At 45.5% G+C, this 16,855-nt stretch overlaps 1 protein-coding gene across 4 annotated transcripts in view; it reads left to right on the forward strand.

Moving 5' to 3' along the window:
- Positions 1–3,424: 3,424 nt before the first annotated feature.
- LOC144671312 (metastasis-associated protein MTA1-like) overlaps positions 3,425–16,855 on the forward strand; it is a 99,648-nt gene continuing 86,217 nt past the window's right edge. The window contains exon 1 of one of the 4 annotated variants that reach the window (XM_078533131.1): positions 3,425–3,580. The gene's annotated coding sequence lies outside the window, so the exon portion shown is untranslated. The remainder of the gene's footprint in view (positions 3,581–16,855) is intronic. The other 3 variants (XM_078533132.1, XM_078533128.1, XM_078533130.1) reach the window with 3 other exon arrangements.

Raw genomic sequence — 16,855 nt, forward strand, 5'->3', positions numbered from 1 at the left:
TGCACTTTTCCGCCCCTCTACCTCGCTTTCCTCCTCTTAAGAAACTCCTTAAAACCTACCTCTTTGACCAAGCTTTTGGTCATCTGACCTAATATCTCCTTATATGGCTCGGTGTCGTACTTTGTGTTATAATACTCCTATGAAGCACCATGGGACGTTTCACTATGTTAAAGGTGCTACATAAATAGAAGTTAAGTTGGGAAGTGGTGATAGTGCCCTGGACTGGCATATTTGGGAAGAGCCTGGTGAAAGCTGGATATTTTAATCACAACCACACATCAGCGATGTGTGCACAGATTTAGTTTGTTACAGTCTGACAGTTGGCTCCACGCTATCTGGTTGGCCGCAAAAACACGGCTTTTTCAGAAGCACCACCTGACCCTCTGAATTCTGATGTTGCAAAGCACTTTACCACTTGTTGAAGTATAATGTATCTTGTAGGAAATATGGGAGACAGTTTGCTGCACAGTAAGCTCCCACAAACAACATGACCAGATAATCTATTTTAGACTTTTTTTATTCACTCCTAGAGTGTTGCTGACATGGCCAGCATTTGTTGCCCATCCCTAATTGCCCTTGAGAAGGTGGTGGTGAGCTGCCGCCTTGAACCACTGCAGCCCATGTGGTGTAGGTACACCCACTGTGCAAGCAGTTTGGTACAACTGAGTGGTGTGCTGGGCCATTTTAGAGCACAGTTAAGTGTCAACTGCCTTGCTTGGGTCTGGAGTAACATGTAGGCCAGACTGGATGAGGATGGCAGATTTCCTTCCCTAAAGGACATGAATGAATCAGATGGGGTTTTAATGACAATCCAGTAGTTTCATGGTCACCATTACTGAGATGAGCTTTTTTTCCCCAGATTTGATTACTTGAATTTATATTCCTCAACTGCCATGGTGGGATTTGAACCCATGTCTCCAGAGCATTAATCTGGGCCTCTGGATTACTAGTTCAGTGATGTTATCTCGATGCTTTGCTACTGATCCCCTTGTTGGTTAAGGGATAAATATTGACCAGGACACCAGGGAGAGCTCTCCTGCTCTTTGAATAGTGCCATGGGGATTTATTATGTCTACTTGGGAGGGCAGATGATGCCTCAGTTAAACGTTTCATCTGATAGGCGGAACTCCCTCAGTCCTGCATTCAGTACTGTCAGCCCATAGAAACGTAGAGGTGTCTATCCTTGTCAGTTTCTACATTGTATTGGATTATACTTATCCAACTTTGAGATCATAATCTAATCCTGGAGTAAAACTTTGTCTGCTCTTTCCCAACAATGTGCCTTGGTGTTTGTTTGGTTCACTGGTTGAAATCTCCTCTTGAGTCAGTTGCTCTTTCCCCCACTTCAGAACTTCAGTGCGATACTGAGGAAGTGCTGCATTGCTCAAGGTCCAGTCTTTCAGATAGGATGTTAAACAGATGTCTCGTCTCCAGTAGGAGTAGACGATCCCCTGGTAATATTTAAGGAAGAGCAGGGGAGTTCTCCTGGTGTCCTGCTGAACATCTAAATATGACCAGCAGCACCAGTAACAGGCTATCTGTTTGTTGCTGTTTGTAAGACCATGCTGCGTGCAAATTGGTTGCCATATTTTTCTCCATGACAGATGTAGCTGCGCTTTGAACCATCTTCATCAAGTGGGATGTGCAAAGGATGGGTTAAAAATCTCGGTTGAGACCAGAGACACGCTTTTTATTTGGAGATCTGAAACCCAGGTATTTTCTAAAAGAATAAAGCCAAAAGGTTCACAGTTTAAAACAAAACAATTTGGCTTTGCAGAGATCAAAGAATATGAATAACACTTAGTAGTTATATTAAATAACTTAAAAGTACAGTGAACATAGGTACGTATACTCTAGACTGAACTTCTTAACTCTACTTTCGTTCTGTGCCCATTTGACTTCCATGGCCAAGTCAAATACGTTTCAGAAATAACCACTTGTTCTGAGTACTGTTTCAAAGATTCATACAAGGATTGAGATTTCTTGGGCCTTCTGCTTACTGCCAGCAAGGTTATCCCTTCAAATCTCTTTAATCATGGTTGTAGACACCAAGTTCGACAGGGGCGCTCTCTCTCAGACTCTCTTTCTCTCTCTCTCTCTCTCTCTCACACCCTCTCTCTCTTTCTCTCTCTCTCTCTCGCGCCCTCTCTCTCTCGCTCGCGCGTCCCCCTCTCTCGCTCGCGCGTCCCCCTCTCTCTCGCTCGCGCGTCCCCCTCTCTCTCGCTCGCGCGCCCCCTCTCTCTCCCTCGCGCGCCCCCCTCTCTCCCTCGCGCGCCCCCCTCTCTCCCTCGCGCGCCCCCCTCTCTCCCTCGCGCGCCCCCCTCTCTCCCTCGCGCGTCCCCCTCTCTCGCTCGCGCGTCCCCCTCTCTCGCTCGCGCGTCCCCCTCTCTCGCTCGCGCGTCCCCCTCTCTCGCTCGCGCGTCCCCCTCTCTCGCTCGCGCGTCCCCCTCTCTCGCTCGCGCGTCCCCCTCTCTCGCTCGCGCGTCCCCCTCTCTCGCTCGCGCGTCCCCCTCTCTCGCTCGCGCGTCCCCCTCTCTCGCTCGCGCGTCCCCCTCGCTCGCGCGTCCCCCTCGCTCGCGCGTCCCCCTCGCTCGCGCGCCCCCCTCTCTCTCCCTCGCTCGCCCCCTCTCTCTCCCTCGCGCGCCCCCTCTCTCTCCCTCGCGCGCCCCCTCTCTCTCCCTCGCGCGCCCCCTCTCTCTCCCTCGCGCGCCCTCCCTCTCTCTCCCTCGCGCGCCCTCCCTCTCTCTCCCTCGCGCGCCCTCCCTCTCTCTCCCTCGCGCGCCCTCCCTCTCTCTCCCTCGCGCGCCCTCCCTCTCTCTCCCTCGCGCGCCCTCCCTCTCTCTCCCTCGCGCGCCCTCCCTCTCTCTCCCTCGCGCGCCCTCCCTCTCTCTCCCTCGCGCGCCCTCCCTCTCTCTCCCTCGCGCGCCCTCCCTCTCTCTCCCTCGCGCGCCCTCCCTCTCTCTCCCTCGCGCGCCCTCCCTCTCTCTCCCTCGCGCGCCCTCCCTCTCTCTCCCTCGCGCGCCCTCCCTCTCTCTCCCTCGCGCGCCCTCCCTCTCTCTCCCTCGCGCGCCCTCCCTCTCTCTCCCTCGCGCGCCCTCCCTCTCTCTCCCTCGCGCGCCCTCCCTCTCTCTCCCTCGCGCGCCCCCCCCTCTCTCCCTCGCGCGCCCTCACCTGTGCTTCTCACCTTCGCTATCCTAGAAGTCCAGCACACTGTTCGTATAATCCTTCGGTTAGCAAGAGTTTTAAATCCTTTTAGCTAGCAAACTGAATGTTAACTGAATTTTGTTTAAAAGAAATGTTCATGGCAATTAGCTTGTTCTAAACTAAAACTGCTTGAAACTGAACCACTCCCAGGAACCTACTCCATTATAATTAACATCTTGTTGATCCTTCTTTTCTATTGTTTACCTCACAGGCAACTTGGTCACATGTTCTATTACTGGAAATGAGTTGCTTTTCACAAGAAATCATCTTTCAGAGAAACCTATTCCTTAAAGGAACCATCACTTGAACATAAAATACAGATCTTATTTTCCCCAGAAGCACATAGGCCATCACAGATGTGAAAGGCTATATAAATGTAAGTTAGATCTTCATGAGAACAATTCTTAAAACACCATTTAGCATTTTAAAAAATTTATGACACCAACGATTGACATTGCTTAATTGGTGCTTGGTTTGCAATACTAAGGGCGTATTTATGGTTCCTTTGAAATAGGCTCCTTGGAGCCTGCAGTTGTTGGCGACATTCATCCCTTTGTGCTTTATATGGAGTCACATCCAATAGGTGAAAAGATAGTTAGCGCCTTCACAACGCCTCCTTCCTTTCTCTTCTCGCCTAAACCCGTTGATTTGTCACAGCTGGGATTACTGGCTCACGTCCTCTGAGGTGGTATGTAAAATAAAATCTGTATGAAATTATTATCACACTGGTGGGAAACAAAATGGGAGCTTTCAAAATAAGGGCTGGATGGTTCAATGAGGCAGTGTTTACCTGGTTGTAACTTAAATGAGCTTCTTAACTTGCTATTCTCTCCGGTGTTTGCTTAAGTTACAGACGGTTGGATTTGGGGCCAAAATTTGAGATAGCATCATTGATGCTGGCCCAAGAGATTCTAGGTTTTGAACATTGTGCTTCTGGGTAAATTTAGCAATGCTTTGGATTGAATGATGCTTTTGGAAATGATAAATCTGGGACAAAATTAACAGTCACTTGAACAAAATTAGATTAATTAAGGAACGTCACAACTTGTGATGATGAGCGTTTAAACAACTTGACTGAGTTTTTTTGATGAGGTAACAAGAGTTGATGAGGGGAGTTCAGTTCATGTGGTACACATGGACTTCCCAAAAGTGTTGTTTAAAATGCCACACAACAGGCTTGTCAGCAAAGCTGCAGCGACTGTGGCAGCAAAGATATGGAGTTGGCTGAATGACAGGAAACAGTATCGTGGTGAGCAGTACTTTTCAGTTCGAAGGAAGTGCGGTTCCCCGAGGATTGGTACGAGGACCACTACTTTTCTTATGACTTAGACATGGGTGTACGGAGCACGATTGCAAAATTGACAAGGGACACAAAACTTTGAAGTATTATGAGTAGGGTGTGATAGTCTTCAAGAGGACACAGGCTGGTTGTATGGGTGGATGGCAGATGGAATGTAATGGAGAGAAGCGTGAAGTGATACCTTTTAAGAAGAATAAAGCGAATCAAGGTTGCGATTCTAAAGCACCTGTGAGAACAGAAAGACCTCGTGGTATATGTTGTTAAAGGTGACAGGGCAGCTTGAGAAAAAGGTTAGAAAGGCTCACTGGATCTTCGGTTTTGTTAATTGAGGTAAAAATTTGAGGGCAAAAGCAAGGAAATTATGAACCTTTATAAAACACTGGCTGGGCGACAAGTGGAGCGTTGTGTGCAATTCTGAGTGCCATGCTTTGGGTAAAATGCGAAGCCGTTGAGAGGATGTGGAAAAAATTTACGAGAATGGCCTTGTGGATGAGGGGGCTTCAGTTAGGTGGATAGATTGGAGACACAGGGGTTGTTCCCCTTAGAGAAGAGAAGGTTGAAAGGAGGTTTGATAGATGTGTTCAAAATGATAAAGGTACTGGACAGAGTAGAGAGGGTGAAACTATTCCCATTGCAAGGGTTGAGAACCTAAGGTTACAGATTTAAGGCGATTGGCAAAAGAACCAAAGGCGACATGGGGAAAAGATTTTTCGCGTAGTGAGTGGTGGCGATCCAGAATGTACTGCCTGAGAGTGTGGTGTGGAGGCAGGTTCAATCGTGGCTTTCAGAAGAGAATTGCTTAAGTACCTGGAGATGAAAGTAAAATTGCAGGGAAAACGGCAGAGGAGTGGGACTAGCTAAATTGCAGACAGCCGGCACGACTCAACAGGCCGAATTGCCTCCTTCAATGCTGTAACCATTTCCTGAATCTATGATTGTGCTTTTAGGGGCAGGAATTAATCGCATTTTTGGAGTGCAGTTATATAACCTGATACGGTAGATTTCCTAACAGTATACAAGTTCCAGTGGATTACGTGGAGACTTTAAAACACTTGGAATGTGAGTGCCTCATTTTAGTGACTTCAGACCTGGTTTCTATTGAGTGTTTTGCATCAAAACGATTCAAAATGTAACCCAGCTAATGGTCTGAATTAGCATCTACATGTTTTTCCCAGTCAAATCATTTATAAGATGATTGAAAATAGTCAGTCATGAGTATGTTCAAAGCAGAGATCAATAGATCTAGATACCAATAATATTAAGGGATATGGGGACAGTGCGGGAAGATGCTGTTGAGGTAGATCATCAGCCATGATCTAGCTAAATAGCGGAGCAAGCTCAAGGGGCTGAATGGCCTAGTGTTCCTTTGTTCCTCTGAAGCTAAATTCCCTGGAAGTTTCCAATTGCCTATTACTTGCTAATTACTTGCTGTACCTGCATACTAACCTTTTGTGACACCCAACTCCCTCTGCATCTCAGAGCTCTGCAATCTCTCACCATTTGGATAATATGCCTCTTTTTTTATTTGTCCTGCCAAAATGGACAATCTCTCATTTTCCTACGTTATATTCCATTTGCCAGGCCTTTGCCTACTCACCTAACTTATCTATATCCTTTTGCAGCCTGTCAGCAAGACTGATCCAGATAAATTATTCCGTGGTGTAAGGAATTTCAGAGTAAGAAGGGAAATAAGGTAATTTCTTCACCAAAGGGTTGTGGAATATGTTACTAGAGATACAGGAATGGAATAAGAAGATATTGAGGGATCTGATGGGTAGAATAGAATGATCTCTGTAAAAGCTATCGGGCTTAATGGCCCTTCCTGTTTTAGAAAGTCTTGTGTTACTACATACTAGATGATATTCTCTAGTAATTTATGGGTGGTATTGATGAACATTGGGGAGATGGTGGGGTGGTAATGTCACTGGGCTGGTCATCCAGACGCCCAGGCACATTGACCTGGGGACGCGGGGGTCAAATCCCACCATGGCAGCTAGTGGAATTAAAATTCAATTAATAAAAATTCTGGAGTTGAAAGCAAGCCCCAGTGATGGTGACCATCAAACTATCATTGTTGTAAAAACCTATCTGGTTCACTGGTGTCCTTTAGGGAAGGAAATCTGCCATTCCTACCTGGTCTGGCCTACATGTGACTCCAGACCCACAGCAATGTGGTTGACTCTAAACTGTTCTCTGACATGGCCGAGTAAGCCACTCAGTTCAAGGGCAACTGGGGATGGGCAACAAATGCTGGCCTTGCCAGTGGTGCCCACGTCCCATGAAAGAATAAATAAAAAATAATTTTTTGCCTTTGACATGAACAGATTCATGGGCACTGTAGTGTTGTGCAGTGGATGTCACTTGCTCTGAGATGCACTGGCACCCAAATCAGCACACTGTCTTCTCTATCCCATAGTGGAGCAGTTGGTGTGAGGGATGTCTCTCTCTATGTTGCAGGTGCTATATACGTGTGAAATTGGTGTGTTGTACATCTGGAATTGGATCTTGAAGATTAGATAGAGAGATTAGCACTTGTATCTTACCTTTCACACCCTCAGAATTTCCTAAGGTATTTCCTAGCTAAAGAATTGCCTTTTGAACTGTGATCTCTTATGTGCAGAATGAAGTTTCAAGTGGCAGTGACCAATTAAACTGCTCTTGTGATGGTGGTGGAGGGAGTAATGTTGGCCAGGCCACTTGGATGCTGAGGTAATACTTGGATGAACTGTTCAAGTTGCTCAGGTTTTGAGCTTGTAACTTGATGCTGTCCAAGCCTGTGATTGCATGATACAATGCCAATGTGTAGTTGGCAGATATGTATTCATGCCTTTCACACAAACATTCACATTTGATGTACCTGTCACAGGTACATAGAATGGAGTCCTGGTTGCTAGCTCTGTTGGGTTGACGCTAAAAGTACATTGTCATTTTTTGCCAAATTTTCTTGCCTTCAGGCCTAGACACTTGGGGTGCAGCTCCAGCTGCATAGCCTGCCCTCTGATAACTTCTCCAAATGGCTGTTTTTCATGTGAGCTTGGTTAGATTGAAAGCAGGCGATTTGACTGACTGATATCACAGCTGAGCCTAGTCTGGTCCCTGTCTAATATTCACCGGCGCACTGTCCAGCAGTTAGCAGCAGCAGCTGAAGCTGTTCTTTCTCCCCTACCTGTAAACCAAAATGTTGAACCTTCCCCTGTCATTAGTTTTGCTCCCAAATGGCAGCATTTTGAACATGCTAGTGCCTGTTGATGGCTGCAGTGCTTAGTTTTACCCAGTCCTTGCATCTCATGTTTCCAATGCCTCTTGAGTCACTATAACCCAGTTGTTTTGTACTTGGATCTGAGTGTGTGTTTAATAGTGTTTATGGGGTGACTGTAAAATTGAATGTTAGTGTTTTTTTAAAAACAGTGGGACCTTCATTATCTGCCAGAATATTAACAGACTTGTGCAAGACCGCCCCACTGCACAACCTCTATTGTTTTTGTATCTAATCTCCCTTTGTTGGTCGATGAAAATGCGCAGTTGTTTCTTTTGTCTGTATTGGACTTATCTTCATGCCTGTGCAGACGGTGTTGATACACAGTGAGTTTTGGAAGCTCTCTCTGATCTGGCAGGTGTTGGATGATCCACTATCTTTTGGCATATTCCCACTGGTACAGTCTCATCCGATATTTACACAGTGCCCTCTGTTTCAAGACCGAAGAGCAGAAACAGACCTCAAGGAAAAGTGCCATTATGTAACTTCAACAACTTCACCGCCTGCTGTGATGCTGGCCTGTAACGGAGCACAGAGCTAAAGATGCTGCAAATACTGAACAAGTTAGGCCAGTGCTTCCCAAACATTTTCCTGGTGTGACCCCATTTCAGTAGCTAAGAATTCATGTGACTCCATGGTGGAAATGTGGGGGGCTATGAGAGTTGTTGAGTGGGGGGAGGGCGGAAAGCTTCCGATTTGAGACGGGTGGGGTGGTGGGGGAAAAGATTTGAAAGTGGGGGGAATTGATGACAATGCAGGGCCACTCCAAAAAAAAACGATCACCTACCTGTTTGCAGGGCATTTTTATTTTTATTTTGCAGCAGTAATCGGGCCTCAGAGGGCCATCCATTAGACCATGCCTAGCAACATAAAAAGCAAGCACTTAATTGGGCCTCGCAGCTAGTCAGAAATCAGTCCGAGCTGCACGGCAGCCATTCCTGCCTTGGAGCTTGCGACCCCAAAATCTCACCTTGCTATCCCACTGGGGGTCACAACCCAGTTTCGGGAGCCCTGGGTTAGGCAGAGCATCTGTGGAGAGAAGTTAACATTCGAGGCAAAACCCTTCATATGATCTGAAATTTACTATAGTTTAGAAGGAGGAATCGAGGGAGGGGAAGGGTGGGGTGGGCATATGCAAAAGGAAAAGAAAAAGAGAGAGCTGTGACATGATTTGGTGGAGAGCAGGAGATTGTTAACTGACACAACAGTAGTTTGAGACCAAAGCAAAAAGGAAGACATGTATGAGACCAGTGAATGGTTGAAAGAGTTTAGCTGTGTTCGAGGGAAAGCGGAGAGAGGCCCGGAAAAGTGCAGTAAGCTCCAGGAGTCTGGTGGGAGTTTCCTAGGTCAGCACCAGGGGTGTAAGACCACCCTCCAAATGGTGCATTAACCAGGCTGCCCATCGCATGTTTTAAACCATTCCTTCCCTGTCGCTCTGTTTCTTCTCAGAACCTGTTAATCTGTAATATTTTCAATTTTTGATGAAGGGTTATGTCTGGAGCATTAATTTGTTACTTCTCTTCATAGTTGCTGTGCCTGACATGTTACGGTATTTGTGTTTTGTTTTGGACCATGTGGGTCCTGTGTGTTGAACCCCTGCTTAATAGTGAGTTAGCTGATCTTGACCAAGTTGACAGTAGAAATGTTGCAGTTGCACCCATAGAACTGTTTAGCACAAAAGTAGGCCATTCAGCTCGTTGCAACGGTACCAGCTCTTTACAGGCCAATCCAAGACTAATCCTCATGGCCCTTACTCCCCACCCAGGACCCTGTGTCTATCTCTGCTTCAAATGTTTGTCTTTTTTGTTCCTACAAAAGATAAATTGGCCCATTGGTCAGAGTCAAAACCAGCCAGGACTGCTGTCAGATTGCTAACCAGTAAGTTTTGCCAGGTACGAGAGGAGGGAAGGCTACCACTGCCTGTGAAACCAAACATTACCTTTCATTGGAATCATTCCTATAAGTTATTCATGTGAGTGTGCCTGCACTAAATGTAGTTTGCTGTACATTGACTGGTGAGCATCTTCACTGGCATTTGGGAACCAGATGGCACAGGAAGGTCTGAGCACTGCTGCTTGTAGTGGAGCAGGCTTTGGTTCTTGCTGGCTTGTTGAAATGTAGAGTGAAGAGTGGGCACCAGCTCACCCACAGCTTGTTATCCTTGATTGCACCTTTGGAGTTAAAGAGCCTGCATCTTTCACAGCCTTTTGTGGAATATGGTCCTGTCTCCATTCAGTTTGTGTGTAGAATGATGGGCTCTGAAATAAAAACAGAGTGCTGGAAAAACTCAGCTGGTCTGGCAGCATCTGTGGAGAGAGAAATAGGGTTAACGTTTCGAGTCCAGTATGCCACTTCTTTGGAAATCAGTTCTGAAGAGGAGTCATACTGGACTTGAAACATTAACTCTGTTTCTCTTTCCACAGGTGCTGCAAGACCGGCTAAGGTTTTGTAGCACTTTGTTTTTATTTCAGATCTCCAGCATCAGTATTTTGCTTTTCTGATGAGTTTAGTCTAAATTGCAAGTAAATTGACATATTATACTCTCCTTGATATGTATTGCACACTGTCTGTTAATGATCATTAACTTCATACCACAGGAGGCTCTATATAACCTCTTGTAAATAATGGCTTTTCCTGGGGTTCAGTTCCTTGGGTGTGAGCAGCTAGTATCTTGCCCTTCGTGTGTGTCTACATCCTGAACTAAGGACAGGTTATTCAGGAGTATCAGAGTCACAGTTGTTATGGTGCAGAAGGAGGCCATTTAGCCCATTGTGTCTGCACCAGATCTCCAAATGAGCATTATGACTCAGTGCCATTCTCCTGCCTTTTCCCTGTAACCCTGCACATTGTTTCTATTTAAATAATCATCTAATGCCTACTTGAATGCCTCGATTAAACTGCCTCCACCACTTTTCCAGTCAGTGCATTCCAGACCCGAACCACTCGCTGTGTTAAAAAGTTTTTTCTCACATCGCATTTGCTTCTTTTGCAAATCACTTTAAATCTGTGCTCTCTCGTTCTAAATCTTTTTATGAGTGGGAACAGTTTCTCCCTATCTACTCTGTCCAGCCCCTCATGATTTTGAACACCTCTATCAAATCTCCTACATAGGCTTCTCCTCTCCAAGGAGAACAGTCCTAAACTCTCCAATCTATTTTCAGAACTGAAGTTTCTCATCCCTAGAACCATTCTTGTAAACCTCTTCTGCACTCTATCCAATGTGTTCACATCCTTCCTTAAAATGTGATGCCCAGAACTGTACACAATATTCTGGCTGAGGTCTAACTAGTGTCCTATACAAGTTCAGCATAACCTCCTTGCTCTTGTACCCTATGCCCTATTAATAAAGCTTAGGATACTGCATGCTTTAACTGCTCTCTCCACCTTTTATGACTTATGCACATATACACCCAGGTCCCTCTGCTCTTGCACACCCTTTTGAGTTGTACTCCTTATTTTATATTGTCTCTCCTTGTTCTTCCTACCAAAATGAATCACATTACAGTTGGCTGCATTGAATTTCATCTGCCACCTATCTGCCTACTTCACCAACTTCTCTATGTCCTTTTGAAGCTCTACACTGTCCTCCTCGCAGTTTACAATGCTTTCAAGTTTTGTATAAACTTTTAAATTGTCCCCTGCACACCAAGATCTAGATCATTAATATATATCAGAAAAAGCAAGGGCTCCAATACTGGCCCCTGGGGAACTGCACTACAAACCTTCCTCCAGCCCGAAAAATATCCATTAACCATTTCCTATTACTCAGACAATTTTCTATCCATGTTGCTCATCACATTCAAAGTGATGCTATGTCCACACACATGTACTTGCTAGTTAGGGAAACTGGCTTTTCTCACCCATTGGTAGTTAAGGCCAGTTATAGCAGTCTGGCTTGTCTCAGTTGAGAGCTAAGTTGTCCCAGCCACTTGCCTTGTCTTCCTGACTACCAGCTGATTCATTTGTGACAGTTTATCGAAGTTTTCTTCTGGAAAGTGCATCTTGTTCCCCTCCGATACTGCAGAGGGCAGGTTAGAAACATTGTCCTGAACTGCCTAGCTGGTGAACCCTTCTGAAGCGGCTTTAATCTAAAGAGATGAATAGTTCGTGTTGAGATTTTTTTTATTCATTCATGGGATGTAGGCTTCGCTGGCTGGGTCAGCATTTATTGCCCATCCCTAGTTGCCCTTGAGAAGGTGGTGGTGAGCTGCCTTCTTGAACCGCTGCAGCCCATGTGGTGTAGGTACACCCACAGTGCTGTTCCGGAGGGAGTTCCAGGATTTTGACCCAGCGACAGTGAAGGAACGGTGATATATTTCCAAGTCAGGATGGTGAGTGACTTGGAGGGGAACTTCCAGGTGGTGGTGTTCCCATCTATCTGCTGCCCTTGTCCTTCTAGGTGGTAGTGGTCATAGGTTTGGAAGGTGCTGTCAAAGGAGCCTTGGTGAATTCCTGCATTGCATCCTGTAGATGGTACATACTGCCGCTACTGTGCGTCGGTGGTGGAGGGAGTGAATGTTTTATGGATGTGGTGCCAGTCAAGCAGGCTGCTTTGTCCTGGGTGTTGTCCAGTTTCTTCAGTGCCGTGGGAGCTGCATTCACCCAGGCAAGTAGGACAATACCCTGGGAGGGAGCAGATTGTAGGGTGATTTTGTGCAGCAGAATTGTCAAGGTCTCTTTGCTGTTGCTTTGGTTGGGTTGTCTGAATGGGATGGCATTTTGCTGCCTCTATTTCGTTATCCACGGTTGGTGGTGTTAGCCTCACCTCATTGGTGCCCTCATGTCCCACTACATTAATCCAAGATCCCATCTACTCTATTAGGCAAATGTGAAGAACAGGATAGTTTTTCCAGTGTCCTGGCCAAATCTATTCTTCAACTACCATCGAATAGTTTACCTGTTCATCTATTGCTGTTTTGGGATGATGCTGTGTGAAACTTCTCTCGTGTATTTGCTGTATTACAAGAGTGATGGGGCACTTAACTTCAATTAATAACTAAATCTTCAATAAAAAAAACTAGACTCAGTAATGGCGACCCATATAGCTACTGGATTGTAAAAACCCTTCTGGTTCACTAATACCCTTCAGGAAAGAAAATGCATCTTCTTTATCTGGTCTGGCCTATTTGTGACTCCAGAACGACAGCTTAACTGCCCTTTGAAATGGTCTAGCAAGCTGCTCAGTTAAGGGCTATAAGAGAGAGGCAATAAATGCTGCTCTCGCCAGTAGCAGCCACATTCTGTGAATGAACAAAGTTGAGTCTCCTTGAAGATGCTGTTGAGCTTCAAGCCTCAGGATTACAGGACAACAGAAGTTTACAGCAAAGATGGGGTGGGGGGTGGTGCAATGCGTCCCAGTCTGTCTGTGACACCTCTTTTGCCCTGACAATTTAAAACTCATTCTACCGGGCTACTCTCTCCTCTGCTTCAAACACTTATTGCCATTTCCTTTATATGATACAATGGTCTCTACCTCAACCACTTCCTGTTGGAAAGTAGTCCACACTCCAATATCTCTGAGCAAAGACGTAACTTTTTTCCTCGGTGTCAGTGGTCCATCATTACTGACTCCCTAACCAAAGGGAACAGCTTCTGTCCTTACTCACTCTGTCAACATCCTTCTATACTTTACAAAGTTCTGCTTTACATAGTCTCCTGGTAACCTACTTTGCTCCAGTGGGCATTGAGCATTGATAATGTAGTAGTTATGGCACTGGGCTGGCAGCTCAGCTGTTCTGGGTTCAAATCCCACCACAAGTTATAAAGTTTAATTCAATAAATCTGGCAATTTGTGAGCTGCCAAATTCTTGTAAAAATCCAACTGGTTCAGAAAGGTGCTTTCAGACATTGAGCTTGCCGCCCCGACCTTGTCTGGACCTACACATGATTCTCAGCCATGCTGTGGTGGCTCAGTGCTCTCTTAAATGGCTTAACAGGACACTCAAACTTTCCAACATATCACATACTGTTTGCAAGTCATTGAACCCAGTAGATAATCCTATCTTATAGATATAAAACTGTTTGGAGACATCTCAAGTTATGGCCATGCCTATTGCCCATCCCTCATTGCCCTGAGAAGTGGTATTTTATACCAATGTCTTTATAACTGAATGGCGTGCTAGGTCACTTCAAAGAATGTTAAGTCAACCACATAATATTTGCCTGACTCGAGGGGTGGCTCTCTCTCTGTGATTCTTCAGAATAGGCCTTGCTGGGCTCTTTATATAGTACGTGGCAGGCCAGAATGATTATGTCCTTGCCTGTAGGCGCGCAGCTCTAGTAGTGAGGGGGTAGGCGGTGATCATGGGTTAGCCACCAAGTCGATAACTTTGGCAAAGAGGAGGCTTTGAAGTTTTCAAGACCGTGCAAGGAATTGACAAATTGATGGAGTGAAATTGTATATTAAGCTTGGGGTGGCACGGGGTAACTGGTGAAAAGGGTCATAGAGTCATGGATAAAGTGAGCAAGGAGAGGCATTGAAGTGATCAGTGTATGTGGGGTTAAGAGGAAACCCCTTTTTGGATTGAAAGAATTGAGGGATATGGGGAGAGGTGGGTACATGGATTGTGGGATATGGTGAGGAGGTTGGTAAGGAATATGATGAGTGGGTAGGGAGCTGGGATTGAGGGGTAAGGTGAGGAGTAGTGGTGGAAGGACACAAAGATAGTTAGTTCATGAGGCTGGAGTTTCCTGATCTCAGATCATCTTGTTTTAGTCTTGGGGACAAGCATCTTTGTTATTCTGTCATCTTCTCCAGCCTGGTGATGCTATTGATATTCTGGCAGAAAATTCTGTTTTTAGACAGAATGGTTGAAAGTAACCGAAGAAGCTGTACATTCGCTGTAAAATGCTCAGTTTTTTGCGATCGGAGGTTGGATGTTGGCTGTGTAAGTACTATAGTCACTCGTAGCAGGAACCTGGCCATATAAACATTAGTGTGCACTCTGCACTGGCGACCCAGTCTTCCATCGCTAGAGACTTTATGCTGTTGTTGACTTCAGGCCCATAGAATGTCCCAGGCCTACTGTTTGTACCCATTTGTTGTCTTTGTATTGTTGTGACAATGTGTAACGTAAATTACACTGCAGCAGACATCTTTCTCACTTGCATGTTTTAAAAATAACTCCCAGGGCAGCCTGGTGACAACTAGTGTAAAGGTTCCCAAGCTGAAGACCGTGATCATATCTCAGCCTCACTGGCACTTCTGCAGGTGGAAGGAGAGGAGGTGGGGCAAGATCAGTTGTTTTGGCCAACATGAGAGTAGAAAACCTGCTGACTTATTTTCCCTCATAAATATACTTTATTCATAAAATTTATAGAAGTACATTACATAACAATTCAAATTTGACATTACAAATTGAAATACAGATCGGTTCCTTTCAGTACAGTACACGAGGTGCCTCATTACACTAGCTGTGACAGGTTATATTTACAGTGTATATTATTCATGCCAATCATTCTCTGGTGCATGAGGGGAAGTTTTGCAGCTCCTCGGTATTCTATGGCGGGAGGCCAACTGCTGACTGGGGGCTCTTGTCCCCTATTTGTCTCCCTCCTGCAGGAAGCAGGCCACTGTTGAGAGGTGAACCTGAGCAGTGCTGCTTCTTTGACCAAAGGGGAGAAAACTACAGGTAGACAGACTCAAGTGACCATCTCAAAAATAAAAATACCTGGAAAAACTCAGCAGGTCTGGCAGCATCTGCGGAGAGGAACACAGTTAATGTTTCGAGTCCGTATGACTCTTCAACAGAACTAAGTGACCATCTCTCTTCTTCACCCTTTTCCAAATTTCTACTGTTGCCTGGCACATTGTTGCACCATATATCGTGCCGGTAACACCAAAGACATTATGGTAACTTCTCTCCAGTACCATATCCAGTTAGTTGCACCTTGATCCAGTTTATAGCCTTCCCTGGGAACCTGCAGTCCCCTTGGAGGACTTTCCTCGGTTCTGACCTCATTTTTAACTGCATCCTCTGTTATTTGTGGACTCTTCACCGCGGTGAACAGTTTCTGCTAATTCTCTTTGCAATTCCTTATGGTTCAGGAAGATTTTATTCTTCCTGAATGGTTAAGGTTTGCAGTTGATGAGGCCTGGGTTGTGTAAAATCAGAGGGGCTAGGACATTAGTGAACCGGATGAGTTTTTATGACAATTGACAATGGTTTCATGGTCATCATAAGACTTAATTCCAGATTTGTTTATTGAATTCAAATTCCACTATCTGCCGTGGTGGGATTTGAACCTGGGTCTCTGGATTACTAGTCCAGTGACAATACCACTATGCTGCTGCCTCTCCCAGTGTTGGCGCAGAAGTAACCATTGACAGAATACTGTGGGTGGAGGATTGGCAAACCTTTGTTCCTCTTCACCCAGAGAGCTTTTGCGCCCACCTGAGGGGGCGGCAGCAGACAGGGCCTCAGTTAAACATCTCATATGAAGCAAGGTATCTCTGACAGAGCAGTGCTCCTTCAGTACCACCTGAACCTTGTGCTTAAGTCTCTGGAATGCACAGTCTTCTGACTCAGTGAGAAGAGTGCTACCTCATGAACATTACAGTGATGTGAGTAATGGGTGTGAGGTTTTTGTACTGTACCTACATGAGTTGTGAAACATAGTGAGCAGCAGAATTCTCGATGCACCCCTTCCAAATGTGCCTTGTTGGAGGGCACATCTTGGAATCAATCACTGCTCTGTGGGATCCTTGGTACAGCACAACAGCAAAGGTAAGCAGCACACAGTAATGCTGATCCTTGCCCCTCTGTGATTTTACACAACACAACCCAGGCCTCATCAAATGCAAACCTTAACCATTCAGGAAGAGTAAAATCTTCTTGAACCATAAAGAATTGCGAAGGGAATTGGCATAAATTATACTTGCGTAATGCTGATGAACTGTGGACAATTCATTGAACCTCAGAAGGACACAATTTGGCTCATTATGCCCATGCTGGCTATATTTTTGGGACAGAATGCCTTTTCTTTCCTTTGAATAATCTTGATTTTGTGGCTCAATTGTAGCTTTTTTTAGAAATTCGTTCGTAGGGTGGAGGCAAGGCCAGCATTTATAGCCCATCCCTAATTGGGTGGTGGTG

Source organism: Cetorhinus maximus, chromosome 32 (genome assembly GCF_964194155.1).
Source record: "Cetorhinus maximus chromosome 32, sCetMax3.hap1.1, whole genome shotgun sequence".
Lineage (NCBI taxonomy): Eukaryota > Metazoa > Chordata > Chondrichthyes > Lamniformes > Cetorhinidae > Cetorhinus > Cetorhinus maximus.